This window comes from Mixophyes fleayi, chromosome 2 (genome assembly GCF_038048845.1).
Source record: "Mixophyes fleayi isolate aMixFle1 chromosome 2, aMixFle1.hap1, whole genome shotgun sequence".
Taxonomy (NCBI): Eukaryota; Metazoa; Chordata; class Amphibia; order Anura; family Limnodynastidae; genus Mixophyes; species Mixophyes fleayi.
This window is the reverse complement of record NC_134403.1, coordinates 62,295,982-62,312,473: the sequence shown is the minus strand read 5'-3', so window position 1 is coordinate 62,312,473 and position 16,492 is coordinate 62,295,982. Positions and strand designations below refer to the sequence as shown.

The following is a 16,492-nucleotide window of genomic DNA, read 5'->3' as shown; positions in this document are numbered from 1 at the left end:
ACAGAGAATATTTAATCATTTACAGAGAATATTTAACCTGTCTCTACCGCAGTTGAGCTTACAATCTACATTCCCTACCACACGGACACATATTGAATGGTTACTGAAGCCATGACATCATAGCTGATTCTACATTGTTTTAGGAAAAAATATTTTATTAAATTTTGGGCTTGAAATATTTGTAGAATATAAAGAGTGCAAAAAGTTTTTTCTTTATTTCCTTGAGTGATTAATTTCATGAGATTTAATTGCATAAATATTTTGTGGTGCAAAAATTTAAGAAAAAGAAAATGAATGGGTGCCCCGTGTTTTGTCTTGTTTTCTAGAATGCTATGAATCGGTGGTTCCCAAACTTTCTCAATTCGAGGCACCCCTAGGGTCTTCATAACTATTTCAAGGCACCACTAAGCCAAAATAATTACAGAGCAGTCCCATTTTTATGTAATTGGGTCAAAATAACGTAGTAAGTATTTGTCAGGACAGAATATTAAGTTGTTTGCAAAAATAATACACATAACTCCAGGGAAAAAGAATATTATATTTTCAATTATATTTCTTTCAAAGAACAATTTCACAGGAATAAGCACTCATTAACATGAGTACGATCAACATTTATTTATATAGCGCCAGAAAATTCCGTAGCGCTTTACAACTGGGATCAAACAAAATAAAACAAAAGTATGAACACTGTGCTCTCGTTCCTGACACTGCGCCCCTTCATGGCGGCACTGCGCCCCTTCATGGCGGCACTGCGCCCCTTCATGGCGGCACTACGCCCCTTCATCACAGTTTCCTCTTTATCAGTTTCCCTTTTATTACACTGTGCCTTTATCACACTGCCCCTCTCATCACAGTTTTTGCCCCTCCATTCCCTTAACTTTTACTTGGCCTTCTTTTTCTGTCTTTCTCCCTTTCCCTTGTCTTTTCTTCAAGTTCTGGCCCCTCTGTGCGCCGCTTCTCACTGAAAATGTTGGACATGGTGACCAGGCGCGGGCTGGCAAATCTCAGCCTGGGGCCGCATCACATGACACGCGATGAGGCCATATCATTGATGACTTGGCCATATCGCGTGTCATGTGATGCGGCCGCCTGTGCTCTGACGCTGCAGCATCGCGTGTTTCGTGATGCGGCCGCCGATAATATGAAGAAAATCTGACAAGGGGAGGTGGGGGCCCGGCCCAAACAGGGGTCAGACTGAGCGGCCCGGGGGACCGATGCCCCGCTGCCCAGCCCGCCCCTGATGATGACGTCATGACCAACAGTCAGTGAGAAGGTAACAGGTAGAATTGAGCTGGGAGGATGCTGCTTCGCAGTATTGATAAGTATTTGTTATTTTTTTTTTTCGCGCTGATGGTGGACAAGCGGAGGATGGCAGGCAGAGGGGAGCGCCTCTCGTTTTGCCGCCCACCTGCCTTGCTTACCCTGCTTACCACTGGCCCTGGCTGTGGGAAGAGCGCAGCGGCACCACAGTTTGGAAACCGCTGCTATGGATAATTCCGTTAATTATGTGTTTCTGAGCATATATGCCGTCTCCTGTTTATCCTACATCTACAGTTACATCTCATTACTACACTGTGAAAATAACTCCCTGAACATCTTTTTTTAGCTCCCAATGCCTGTGCCATTAAAAGCAGGAAATGTATCGAGACTGATATTTTTGTGTATGCACTATCAGAGATATGTGAAATATTTTCTCCATTCTTCATACTTTACTAAAATAGAAATATCACCTCTATTACAGTGAGCTTAGTCGAGATTATATGAATGGGCTCCATTTGTAGCTGAATAATCCATTCATGAAAATCTGTGTTGTGCACGAATCATGAATGGAGATGACTCATTCAGGGCACAGTCCCAAGCCTCTGCTAAGAGCCATTAAACGCTGCTTGACATCACAAGGAAAGCCATGTTATAGATGGTTTGGCTGGAAGGAAATTGCCACACGTCTAGAGAATTGGAGAAAAAAAAATAATGCATGCAAATCAGGATGAGTCATTTGTAATTAAAGCCTAAGGCTGAACAAAAAGCGTAATAAACCATTTTTATATGAAGAGGAGGTGACCTATTTTAACTACAGTACTTCCAATAAAATGAGACTAGGCACACTAATTTCATTTTATTTTCTTGTGATAACCTGGGTGAGGGAAAACGTAGCGTTTGGTTTTAGTATGCAATAATTAATCTGACCATGAAATGCTCAGGGATCCAGAACTTGGATCCCCCTTAGTGTGTTTCGATCCCTTTATAATACTCTAGTGATCTGCTATAAGTTTGAATTCTTATTAACAATTAATCTTCCAGTGTTTGCTTGGAGTGACTAATGTGGGACTGTCAGGTGCAGCCATTGTATAACATGCTGAAAGTTGTAGTCCATCTACAGAGCCACAGATTAGCTACATTTTCTGCTGGAAATTAGCATTTTTTAAAAAAATCTAAAGGACTAATAACAAAAACATTTTATGTGGATTCATATCTGATCTAACTACTGGCACTGTAAGTAATGTGTGACCTTAAAAAGAGCCTGTATTCAACATTTGTTGCGTTGTATTTGGTTATTGCCTTGTGCTTTATGCAGAGCATGTTCAGGCTGCATGTCGTCCAATTCTAGTTTTGGTTACAGCTGCGCTGCTTACTGTATTGGTTCAGTTTTCCAGGCAAAGAAAGAAATAAGAAAAGTATTAAATGTAAAAAATGTGTCCCCCAAGCAGCTTAACCAACACTAATGCTGCCGTCCTAGGCTGGTACTAGTAAAATAAAATTGGGGGGCACGATACTTGAGTTGCAAATAAAACTAAAATAACTATGTACATCCTCTTACTTCAGCACAGTTCATCACCCATCCTCTGCGGAGGGCTTATCCCTTGGGCTGTAACACATGCTCACTGTGCTCTCTCTGCCCCTCCTGGGAGTCTCACACTCACTGGAATTTGCACGGGCTGGGTGGATCTGACACTGTCACTGGTGTCCTCTTGCAGCCTCGTCACTCGCTCCTTGGGCTATAATACCTCCTCTGGGTCACATTAAATGTCTACTTGCTCTCCTCTCTCTAAACATGGGCAGATCCTCAGTGCTGCCACTATGAATTGGTTCCAGTGACCCACCTTCTTTATTGGGGTGTCATCTTTTCCTCTCAGTGGCTCTACTTTATTATTATGAGGATACCTTCCCCTTGAGACTTTTCTCCTCATTACATGCAGCCACGCTCTGAGGTAATTTCTTTCTCAAATCTGTCCAATTTCACTCATATTCTCTCTGTGATGATTTACTTCGGCCCCGGATGCCCTGCCAAATTTGCAAGGGATTTCAGGACCTCCTCCCCTCTGTCCCTGGTCCCTGGTTGTCACTCTGTCCCATTCCCCCCCCATTTCTCCTTGCATAACAACTTTTCCTGGTGTGTCTCCTCTGGGTCCCAGTGCTGGGGCGACACATAGTCACTGGCAGGTGTGAATAACAACGCCAGAGGGGGCGTTTGACTTGTAAGATTACTTTTTCATATGTGTATTTTGATTTATTTACTTGTTTAATCACCTTTTGTTTTTCTTTTGCATTAGTTTTTTGTAATGTATAAGCTGATGTTATAGCCATTTATTTTGCTATTTGGTAAGAAATAAATAGACCTTTATTTTTACTAGTAGACTTTCTTTTTTATGTTAATAACACATGTTTGTTCAGGTATTTAAAAATAATTGGATAATGTTTGGAGAAGTCTCCTTGTTCTGTTGCTGTTCAGTATGTGCTAATCAACTAGTTTTCTTAATAATCTGAGTAGAAAATTTCTTCATATTTTAAGTGAGTTTGATTAGGGTCTGATCAACTTATTGTTTATAAGCCAATCTGATCTTCCGCATGTCCACAGCAGCAATGAGATGTTTGTTCATCCTGTTCCCTGTAAAGCTGGGTACACACAGGGCCGGTGGAAGGTTTCTTGGCACCCTAGGCAAAACTTCAGCCTACCTCCTCTCCTCCCCCCAGTTCCCACTTACTAGTCCCTCACACACTAGACATTTGTAAAATAAAAATAATAACTCTTACCTCCGCCTGGCTGGCTGGTAAGGCTGCAGTTCAGATGCACTGATGTCCAGACGTACTGATGTCTGTTGCAGAATGCTGTCCATACTTCACTGCCGCCCAGGAGCAAACGCAGTATACCCAGAGGGGAAGCTCCAGATGTTAGATTTCAGAACAAAACCAAAAGAAAAACCTTGACATCACACATCTATAACATACTGACATGTTCCCTTGCTGCCCACCGATTTTTCTCACATATGCCCCTCTGCCCACTAGCTATTCTCACATGCTACCCCTTGCCCATCTGCTTTGTCACTACCCACATAACACCAGCTTCACTCGCATGCCCCCCTGCCCACCGAAGATCCCTCTACCACAATGCTCTCCCCATATGGTAGAACAGCTAGCGCCATCTGGATCAGTCTGCGGAAAGCTAAATAGCTAGGCTTTATGGGGCTTGTGAAATTGCCCCAGACCGCAGAACCCATTGAAAATTATGGGGAATGTGGTTTAAATAGAAACTTAGGATGTGTCATAGATATCTCCAGCATTAGGCTGTGTTAGGCTTTTGTTAGGTAGCTAGGTTAGTTAAAAATGCCTAAACCATGTGGAAAAAGTAATTTTCATAAGGTTTATGGCTTAATAAATAGGTTCCCATGGGCTGTAACGCATGGAGATTTCTGAGCGTACCTCCTATTTTATCCCGCAACATCTCCCCAGTATTTCCAGCCCCCCCCCCCCATTTTTGCACCCTTTTCTCCCCCTCCTTGTTTTCTGCAGCTTTCTCCCCCAACCCTCGTTTTGTGCAGCTTTCTCTCCCCTCCCCTATGCTGTACTTACCTTCTCTTATTCTCCTCTTGCTTCTCTGCTGCCTGCTTCTTATACCTGCTTTCACTTCTCTCTTTTCACTGACGTCACGACTCTGTCAGTGAGAGGAGCCATGATCCGGCCGGGGACACAGAGTGAAATGCAGACCTAATTGACCAGTAGCGGGCAGGCGCTTGCACCGCCCGCGTTATGTTAACTAATAAGGTTTCACTATGAGACATTATTAGATTTTTTTTGGGCAGCCACAGTGGCGCCCCCCCTCCCGCAAACTGGCACCGTAGGCAGCTGCCTAATTGTGGCACCGGCCCTGGGGGCACACACCTATGCAATCTTACTTCAGATGCAATTTGTGTAATGATTTCACCAATGATTGAAAGTCCCGAAGAGCATGCTGATTGATCCATGCAAACACACATAAACATTTTACCTTCAGATCTGTGATCTTCATCTCTCATAACCATCTGCTGAAAAGATTGTGACTCTGTACACACTCTAGAGATATCTGCCTATGCTGCTAGTTGTGAGTACGTACACACTGCCACATTTTCTCGACATCGATCGTGATTTTTAGGAAGTTTAGAAAACCAAATCAAGCTGTGAGGCTTGTTTCAGCATGTATTACTGCTTTTCTGAAGAAAATTAAATTGCAACACACAGTTTTCTCCCTAATATTTTTTTTTCCTTCCCTCAGAAACCCACATTTATCACACTTCAAGGAGCATGGTAGATAGTAGTAATGTGAAACTTGTGTCACACTGATGCAGGAAGATTGTTGTGTCAAATGCACTTCTACATGAAAGTTACTTAGTCGTACAGCATGCTTGCTGCTACACTGTGACTCTGCCCATAGAAGTTTATAGATGCTGTCCTTGGCTGTATTTGCATGTGAATTCTGTGTAGCAGGGCTGAATTATTGTGGACTGATCAAATGTAGAAGTGACATTTTTAGTAATTGATCCCTGTATTCTATAATAGGATGCAAAGTAAATACAACTTGCCTGAATAAAAATGTAAGTAAAGCAGGAATAAATCACTATGTCCAAGAAATGTTATTACTCTGCTAAATATTGTGTGATGATATTAGGAATAAAAAAACAAACAATAAAGATGGCACTTTGCGGATCTACGTGATTGTTCTTGTGTTTTATGTGTAATGAGCTGATTAAGTTATACTTAGACTGTGCTGCCATCTTAAATTAGATTGTTTTTGACATCTTTTACACTTTCATTATTATTTACTTTGTGTTGAAACACAAATATGTGACTACTTTTTTAGAGACGTCTGTTCCAGGCCTGGGCTTGTCTACCTAAGAATATTGATTGACTGGTCTCAGATCCTAAACATTTATTAATTGTTGGCTTCTCCACCTTGGGTGACTACAATAATCACATGGCAGCCACTGGGTGCTCTGCTCTCATTGCAACTACAGTACTGGGAGGGCAGTTCTGCTAATACATGGATATGAATGTGAGCTGATCATGCTGTTGTCTTTTCCCAGTCCGGCACTGTTCTCTACACCACTGTTGCCTCTGCAGATGATTTGTTGCTACTTTCTGTACATATACCATTCAAAGTGCAATAAAGAGAATTGTGTGTAGAAGTAACCTTTGATGACATTTTCCCCCTCATGTATGTTGACTTGAAACAAAGAGATTTGTTATTACATGCTTCCAAAAGAAAGCCATATCTGTCCTACAAACAAATATAAGGGTGTATTAATTGAGATTTGTCATGAACTGTCTGAACTGGGGGTAATCCAACTTTGGGGAAATTGTAGCGGAATGATACCTGTCCAGAGTAAGGCATTTCACTGAATTATCCGGGTATTTAATGTGCTTCCCAGACTGAGCCAAGGTCTCATTTCTACTGTTCTATTGACTAAAGTGAGAGCAGGGAATGGATCTTGGATAAAGTCTGGCACATAGAAACCCCCAGACAACCATTGGGTATGTAGAAATGCCAGGAAGGTTAAAGAGTAAGTTTAGTTTTCTCACAAATGAATTTGGAGCTATTGATAAGTATAGAAAAAGGAATGGTGCTGTCCTCCGTGCTAGACATCACTGGGGGTTTAAAACAGACTCTACAATGTAAACATGAATGAATACAGAAATGATCCACTGACTTTGGTTTTACAGTCCAATATTAATGGTCTTCATTCAGTTACTTTCAAGTGACCTATAACAATGTTACAAAGAAACTTAAATGCAGCTCTAAAAATTACAGCATTTTTAATATTGTAATGTTTACATAAGAGTTGTATTTTCCACGTCCTTGCAGGTTAACAGTCAGATTTACATGCTGAGCTGCCCTGCTATATGTATTTAACTCTTCCTCCATTTACCTATACAGCACATTTATGTGTCTGATTTCAAGATGTTCTCATTGACTGGTTATTGTTTCTTGTAATTATTTTTTTTTTTCCATTATGTGTTTAATGTAACTTATGATGTGTTGTCTTAATTGGCTTTTTGTGCTTTCCAAGTCGTGTCTAGCGTAGTAGTGTGGTAGAAAAGACATGTTCCCCCAGTGATCCTGGACACAGGCAGACTTAATGGGAGTCAGTGGATAACTGACCACAGGGGGTGCATATGAGAGTGTGAATCCCCTTCACAGTGGCATATGGTGGTCTGTTTGAATTTGTGACTTTGATAAGACCTTAGGTGAGTCCTTCTCTAAATTAATACATTGGGGCATATTTAAGAAAAAACTGTATTGCACTATCGTGCACTTACCGTGTAATTTGGTCCAGAAAGTGTCCAACGCAAATTTATTAAAGTCCCATCGCACTGATGACTGATGAAAATGACTGCTTTTCACTTCAGATCGTTTTTGGGAGCAGTCACCATTCAACAGAATGGTGACTGCTCCTGGCCGCAATCTAACAAGTCCCGAAAAAACATTTTTTTTCGGGAACTTGTCATGTTAATGTACGCCAGCTGAGGCTGGCGTACATGAGGAAATCTAATGCGGTCAGCTCTGCTCCGGAGAGCAGAGCTGTACAGCGCATGTGTGGAGGGATCACATGATCCCTCCCTGTCACTCGGCGCTCTCTCTCTGCTACTATCGTTGCAGAGACAGAGAGGGGATCTGTGTGCGCATGTCCAGTTCTTGGAACTGGACATGCGCAATTGAAGAGTGAAGAGAAGACCCGGAGACAGCGCTTCCGAAGAGGGGGGTAAGTATGATTTTTTTTATCACTGAAACAGCAGTTTTTCGGAACTGCTGTTTCTGTGCAGGGCTGTACATAAATGTGAGAAATAGTTCAATCCTTATCATTGCGATAAGGATTGAAAACTACTTTTCACTTTATGTGAATATTGATAAATGTGCCCCAATGTCTTCTATGCTTCAGCTTATTGACCTATAACTGTTATATTACAATAGCTTACTTTAATCAAATTTCACAAAAGAGATTATCCAAGCATCATAACATACACAGGTGACTAGTGCGGCGGGTGTTGTCAGGTTGGGATCTTGGTGTTTTGTAGGAATATCAAGGGCATGCAATGACAACGGACTGAATCAGACATGTAGTTAAGAATGATAGACTTCTGGAGCATAACTGGGCTATGTACTTGTGCTTTGGTTTTTGATTTGTGTCTCTCCTTAATTAAGCCATGTTATGGATTGCATAAGAATGTTATTTCCCCTTTTTCTTTATGAAATTATTATGTCTTCATTTCTGCCCGTATCTGTACTATTATTCCTATTTCTCTACTCTTTCCATCCATTACCTTACTATCTTTTATTTTTCTATGATTTGCTTTATACTTGTCACTCCTATTTCTATTCCATTTTTGAAGCCACCATCTTCACCATCACCTGTCATACCCTTAACTCTCTTTCCTTTATAAAACAGTATGGGAAATCTAGATTGCCAAGCACCCATTCTTGTCATACCATACCATCACTTCTGCTGCCGTATACCGGTCAGAGTTCCCACGCTGGCACCGGTTCACTGACGGAAACACCTACAGTGGGCATGTGAGTGCCAGAACTGAAAAATGGAAGGTGGTCTGATGATTCTTTTACATCATGTGGATGGGCAGGTGCGTGTGCGCCATTTACCCGAGGAAGAAATGGCACCAGGATGCACTATAAGAAGGCAAGTCAGTGGAGGCAGTGTGATGCTCTGGGCAATGTTCTACTAGGAAACCTTGGGTCCTGACATTCATGTGAATGTTACTTTGACACATACCGCCTACCTAAACATTGTTACCCACCACGTACACCCCTTCATGACAACGGTATTCCCTGGTGCCAGTGGCCTTTTTCAGCAGGATAATACGCCCTGAGACATTTTGCTTAGGTATGGTTTGAGAAACATGACATAGTTCAAGGTGTTGACTTGGCCTCCAAATTCTCCCGATCTCAATCCGATTGAGCATCTGTGGGATGTGCCAGAAAAACAAGTCTGAGCCATAGAGGCCCCACCTCGCACCTTACAACACTTAAAGATCGGCTGTTAACATCTTGGTACCAGATATCACAGGACACCTTGAGTGGTCTTGTAGAGTCCATGCCTTGACGGGTCAGACCTGTTTTGGTGGCACAAGGGGATCTACACAATACTAGTTAAGTGGTCTTAAGGTTTGGGCTGATCAGTGTATAGTCATGCATTTGTTAAGCCACCTTGACCTCTGTCCAAACATCAATGCATGTCCTTCCCAATGTTGTTTTAACTTTTTATATTTTGATTTATAATTATGAAATGTATTCAATATTTCATTCCATTTCCCTGTAAAAGGCTTTATTTTGTGCTGTGTATTTTTGCTTTTAATCCTCCCAACAGCTGCAGGGTCAAGGTCTGACTGCACAGTTCTACAGTAATTACACAAGTGGAGTGATTAGCAAGTTTAATGCGCTCATTTTTAAGCAAAGCTTTCTTTATTTTTTTGTTAGTCATTACTTAACCGTCTAGCAACACTATATATAAATAGAAAGTGACACTGCCAAGTGCCTGACAGCCTCGTCTAATTTGACTCTTAGGAGTGTATAAAACAAGTATTTAAGAGTCGGTCGCACTACACAAGGAATATCTGGTGATCCACAAAGCCCCCATTACATGAATGTGTCGGCTTTCCATGCTTCTCAAATCAATTTGCTGGGTGCACACTGCGATTGGCAACATTTGGACTCTCCAAATCGACCATGATGAGCTTAAACATCATTTTGTAATCCATAATTTTTGTGGATATCTGTAAATGCGTTTGGAAGATCATCATCAACATTTATATAGCGCCAGCAAATTCCGTAGAGCTTTACAATTGGGAACAAACATTAATAAGACAATACTGGGTAATACATACAGACAGAGAGGTAAGAGAACCCTGCTCGAAAACTTACAATCTATAGAACAATGGGAGTTAGAAACACAAGGGCATGTGCTACATCATATTGCACAATGGACCAGCCAGACTGCAATGCCCACTATCGGCTTGTGTGGGGATATCTTGAATGATTAAGAGACGTCTAGTGATGGAGGTAATTGAACCACTTGGCCCAAGCACCAAACAAGTCCATCGCATTAAATTTGGGCAATATATATTAATTATGCCTCAGAATAAAATCTAATATCTTTAAATTTATCAATAATATCTGAAAAAGAAAGAAAACAAGTATATGTGAAAACAAACCGCTGATGACCAGCCTCATCTCTTAGCAATAAATAGCACCTATCAGCTTGAGGTGAATTTGCCACCAGAAGCAGCTAGCGCTGGTGACCCCATCATCAGCTTGTATTTGCATCAGCCCTTAGACACCAGCAATTTATACAGTTACTGACAGGCATATATACTCCTTGGTGCAGATCTGCATGTTTCCATGTAGGAGAACATGCGTTTATTATACTCTGCCTGCATTAGACAGCCCATACCCTTCATGTCCATCCTTTCCAGCCACAAGCAGGTGCAAGTGTCCGATACATGCACATCTGCATATGCAAGGCCAACTCTGCATGTATGATGTAGAATGTGCCTGGGAAAGGACGATTGATCGCCTTGTTTGATTTGAATGGAAAACCATAAGCAGTTGTGTGTATACAGTAGATGCTTTTCATTAAATGGGCATGGGTAAATATTGATCAACTATATTGTTTACATGGATTTGTCACTTCAGCAAATGTTTTACATGTTTACCGTGTAAACAAATGCAAATTAAAGTGAACAAAACCAAACTATAAGAAAATCTGAAAAACAGAACAGAGTAAACCATGTGAACCCTATCACTAGTGTGAAAATATTATTCCTTTCAGTTGGTGATCTTACAGCATTCTCACAGCCTTGATGTGGTAGTCTCCCATCTCCTGCCTCTCTTCTGGTTGTGGAAGTTTGCACCCAGATGCCTCTGTAGGTTTGTTACAAACCTCTCCCACTTGTGCCGAGCCGCCTCCAACCAGGGAAAATAAAACATTTTTTTTGAATTAGTATATGTTTGTTGGTAAAGGTGAATACAATTTTGAATTTTGTTATTGATCTAGTGAGGGTGCCATTTCAATGACCGTAATAAAACAACTTCCAGTTATATTGTGCAATACGTCTGATGATGGGCAGGAAATAATGACTCCTCTGTATTTAATATCCATCTAATATTAATACCCGGAACAAACCATGTCTCTTATGTAATTGTACAGTGTGAATGGCCAGAAAATAACCATCTGTCACCTGTTTAGTATTTGTTCAAAGTGAAATACAGTAGTCCTATTACATAAACATGTAATTTGATGTTCAGGAATAAAATCAGCCTCTGTTTATATAATGTGAATATGGTAATAAACCGTTATTTAAAGGATGCACTCAACATAAAATGATGCATTTATTACAGATTATAAGAAAAGCATCCTGAGACATGGTAGTTAGATATATGTAATTATCTGCCATATTTGCAATGTGAGTAGTGTGAAATATAAGACACCTCCCGGCAGGGCTGTAACTAGGGCTGTGCGACAGGGGCGACCGCCCAGGGCGCAACGCTGAAAGGGGGCGCAATTTAGGAATATTTTAGGTTAACTTGGTTAAAATTGAGGGCTAGGGGGGCGGCATTTGTCTTTCTCGCCCAGGGCACTAGAATTCTAAGTTACGGCTCTGCCTCCCGGTAGTAACTGGGATTAACAGTGGAACATGCAGCCAGTGATTGGAGTAATCGCGATGTGATCCTCTCACTGTCTGCGCTGTGGTCTCAGCATCCAGCACTGGCTGTTCCTGGCAGAAAGGACCATTGATCGGATGCAGTCTGTTCGTGTTGATTGGATAGGTGTCAGCGTCATCTGCGATCTGTGCTCTGGTGGATGAACCTGTCAGTGCCTGCGTCAGTCATGCCTCTCATTGCCGATGTGATGTCAAAGTGTGGGTGTCCGGTTCTAGGGAGAGACAGTGCATCTAATGTGCTGCTGTCTCTGCGGGACCTGCAGCCAGTGATTCATCGCTGTTTACATTAGCCCGGTGCTAAGTATAGATACAATCACCGCACATCCGCATGGAAGAGTATCCGCTCGTTAGATCGAGGGCGCTAAAAATGATTAACTAAATATAGATGACGATAGGAAAACACATCTTGTACGTGGCCAGAAGTCAAAACATTACCGAGCAGAGTAAATAGGTTTATAGCTTCATTCTTAAATTGCTCGAAAGTGAATAAAATGAGCCGATCATTAGAATAAATAACACATTTCAGTCAATGGGATCCCCATGGTCGCTGGTAAAGCATGCTGGGAAGTGTAGTTCTACAGCTAAACTGACAGATTATATTTGTAAAGAACAGTGTTACACATGCAGGGAAATTGAACTGAAAACTGCTTTGTATTCACTGACTTGTAAGCGTCTTATTTTACCTATTTACAAGTCAAGTAGAAGAAAACTGTATTATGACTGGAATCTACTTCTCTATTGATACTGACTAGTTTATATTACATGATTGCAGTGTTTGCGGTACTTGTGTTGGTTCAGGACAAGGACTCCCTGACCCAAAATGTAATGAAACATTTTTAATTTTTTTTATTTTTTTATTGTGACTAAGTTTTCCGCAGCACTGAATATTTGTTTACTATCATTGCCTCACTAAGGGGCCTATTTATCAAAGGTCCCCCCCCCCCCCTGTAGAATCACCGAAAACAACAGTTTGCTATTTATGATAGTAGCATCGCAGCAGATATAGATATCTGCTGATTTGCATCTCCTATCGTTTTACTGAGCACTCCCCATAAGTGTATGGGGAGTGCACAGTAACGCTATTTAACAATAAATTAAATAAACTTTTCAATCATGTTAATGTACGCCAGCGGAAGCTGGCGTACATTATCATAAATGAAAAGTTTCAGTGCTGTCGGCTCTGCTCCGAAGAGAAGAGTTGAACAACGCATGTGTGGAGGGATCACATTATCCCTCCCTGTCACACACACTCTGTCTCTGCAACTATAATTGCAAAGAGAGAGCAGAGGTATCTGTGCGCATGCCCGAGGGTTTCACTCGGCGCATGCGCACTGGAGTCAGAAGAGGAGCCCCGTTGACCGCATACTGCTTCGGAAACGAAGCAGCAGTGGTAAGTATGTTTTCCACTTCGCAGGAACAGCAGTTTTTCGGAACTGCTGTTCCTGTGTTGCTTTTTTAATAAATATGAGAAATAGTTCAATCCTTATCAATGCGATAAGGATTGAAAACTATTTTTCATATTTTGCGAGTGTTGATATATGTGCCCCTAAGTGGCCTATTTATTACAGGTAATTTACTTGTAAATTCCCCTAAAACAGCTATTTTCGGGGAATGGGTGCATATTTAAGTGTTTTTCTAATTTATCAACACTGCTGCTTTTGCATTTTTTTTCGAAATACATAGCAGTCCCCATAGATGTCTATGGGGACTACTATGTACCGCAATTTAAAATTTTTTCGAAAATACTTTTACACTTATGGTAATGTATGTCGGCTCAGGCTGGTATACATTATAATTTTTGACAGTTTTCAACACTGTTAAGCACTATTCTTCACAGCGCATGTGTGGAGGGATCACATGCTCCCTCTCTGTCTAACACCGCTCTCTCTGCAGCAGTGAATTGCAGGGATGTTTGTGCGCATGCCTAAGGTTTTTAGTCGGCGCATGCGCACTAGAGTGAGAAGAGGACCCCATGGACCACAAACCTCTTCGGGAGCGAAGCAGCAGTGGTAAGTATGATTTCCACTTCACAGGAACAGCAGTTTTTCGGAACTGCTGTTCCAGTGTTGCTTTTTTAATAAATATGAGAAATAATTCAATCCTTATCAATGCGATAAGGATTAAAAACTATTTTTTTTATTTTTTGCAACTGTTGATAAATGTGCCCCAAAAGCAGCGCGGGTCTGCATTTTTACAGTTAATAAATAAGCCTATTTATGTGCACCAATTTATCCTCCAAACACATATCAAGGTGCGCACACACACTTTGCAGTCTTTGGAACGGTCACAGAAAATTAGTCTGCGCCATGTTTTGCAAGTTTGTGGATCAGTCTGAAAATGGGCATTGTTAAGAGTAAAAATGTCACTTCAAAGTCCAACCTACTACTACATAAGGATCATAATTGGTTTAAAACAGCAATCCTACATAGCTTTATTTCTTTAAATAACAAGTTAAATTCACTTTAAGGATGTGTCTGATAACCAATTATCTTAGCTGTCGCCCTACAAATCATTATCCGTTTTTCAAAATCTCTTTGAAGGACAAATATGGTTGCCAGCCATTCACAGACTTCTAGCTCTCTGCATTTCATGTGATGGGGGAGGATTTTACAGTGCACAGAGCTGATTGAGCTTAAGTGGGCTTTCCAATGCCTCTCCGCTCCCTACATCATTTGTGACTGTGATTACCATGGTAGTGACATGACACTCTGCAAACTCTACAGATTTATAAATCCTTACTAGCAGTCTGAAGAAACAAACAAAGGAAAAATTGTAATTACGAAGAGTCTTCTTATTGCCTGCCTTAGTGAATTTTTTTTTTATTTTTTTTTAATAAAACATCATCTTTTGTGGGTAATTGCTCCTTTTAAATGTTAATTTTTTTCTCTCCTAAAATAGTGCTAGATTTAGCCTCATTTGTGTCTTGATTCAATCATAGGACGTGTGATAAAGGCTGCCTTTACCTCTGTTATGTGTGGTTGAACGTTTTTAATACACTGGTCAAAGTGCTCGTTCATCATCATTTATATAGCGCCACCAATTCCGCAGCGCTGTACAGAGAATATTTGTACTTTGAAACAACATGTTTTTCTGCTGAAGTGCAACAGGAAAGTGCATAATGTGTCACACTGAAAGTACAGGAGGAGGCCCGATCTTTGCCATCTCACAGGTGGTGGAGAAGTCCTTTTGCAGGCAGAAAAAAGCTGTGGACCCTCCTTCATCTCATTTAAAAAATTTAATACCAAAATGTTATTTTTGCTTGTGGATGAAAAAGTATAAGCAATCATACAACTATTGTATACTCAGCAGGCATCTCCCTGATCCCCTCTACTCCCATCAGTCAGTGCAAAACTTTGCAAGTCCGCAGACATGACCGATTTGTCCTGCAAACACATGCAGGGTCCATTTGTGCGTGTGACATCAAAAACATTCGCTTTGTTCTTTTGCGTGTACTAAAACTTAAAGGAAGTGTTTTTTTTATATAAATTGGTGCAAAATTCTTCCCATTCTGTTATACATATCTGTGTCGCACAACAATTCAGGGGTGGACCATACAGGGAATGGCCACAGAGCAGGATAAAAGATAAACTTTGAATCTGGGAGACATTTGGACATGACTATGGCAGTGAAAGTAATGCTCTGTTGAACATCCAATCAGATTCCACAATACCTCATACACCTATCCTATCCTCTCTGACAAATTCTCCAAAAGTGGACAACTCCTTTAAATTATTTAACTGGAAGAGTATACAGGATACGTGGCTACAAAACTTGCTCCAAGCATGATAAAGGGAAATAATCATTTAAGTACTATATTTTAGATGTTGTTTGAAATTAAATATATTCTAATTTTAAATTAAATTATTTGAAGAAAGAAATCTCTTAATTCAGCCCCCTACAGGTGCACTGGCTCTGCTGGAAGCGATAGGCACAATACTAAGGCACCCAGTGATTTGTGGGCCAGTGTGCTTTGTATGTCAAAGCTGCTTCTTGTTTGGCCTTGAGAGCCAATTTGGTTGTGTAACAAATCTGGGCTCAAACGGGCAGCAGATAAAACAACCAGTACCCCTGCCATAACCTCAGGATCTGACTGTATGTGTGGTCATTGGCTGTAATTGATCTAGTTACTGAACCTGAGTGATCGGATCCATCCGTTTTGATAACCCACATGTATGGCCAAATTGGATGGGGGAACCTGTTTCTGCTTAGTATAAATCAAAACCAAGAAAGTGCTTTGGTTTATTTTATGTTATATACATGTCCAGTATGTTTCACTCCGTATTAAAATATTTTATTGCTATATCAATTTAATATTTTTTCTTCATTTAAGAAAGATAGTTAAAATATTTTTTATTATGTATTATGTTATTTTGCTCTTTCAGTATGTCTCAGTTGGAAATGAAATAAAAGCAATGCATTAACTATTGTGACCATAGAGATTATAAGACAGAACACTACAGGGAGGGGTGGAGCCCAGCAGTAGTATTTTCAGTAGGTGGTAGTGCAGCTT

At 40.8% G+C, this 16,492-nt stretch overlaps 1 protein-coding gene across 3 annotated transcripts in view; it reads left to right on the top strand.

Moving 5' to 3' along the window:
- Positions 1 to 16,492, top strand: part of FNDC3A (fibronectin type III domain containing 3A) — a 189,031-nt gene that overhangs the window by 87,119 nt on the left and 85,420 nt on the right. The window lies entirely within an intron of this gene.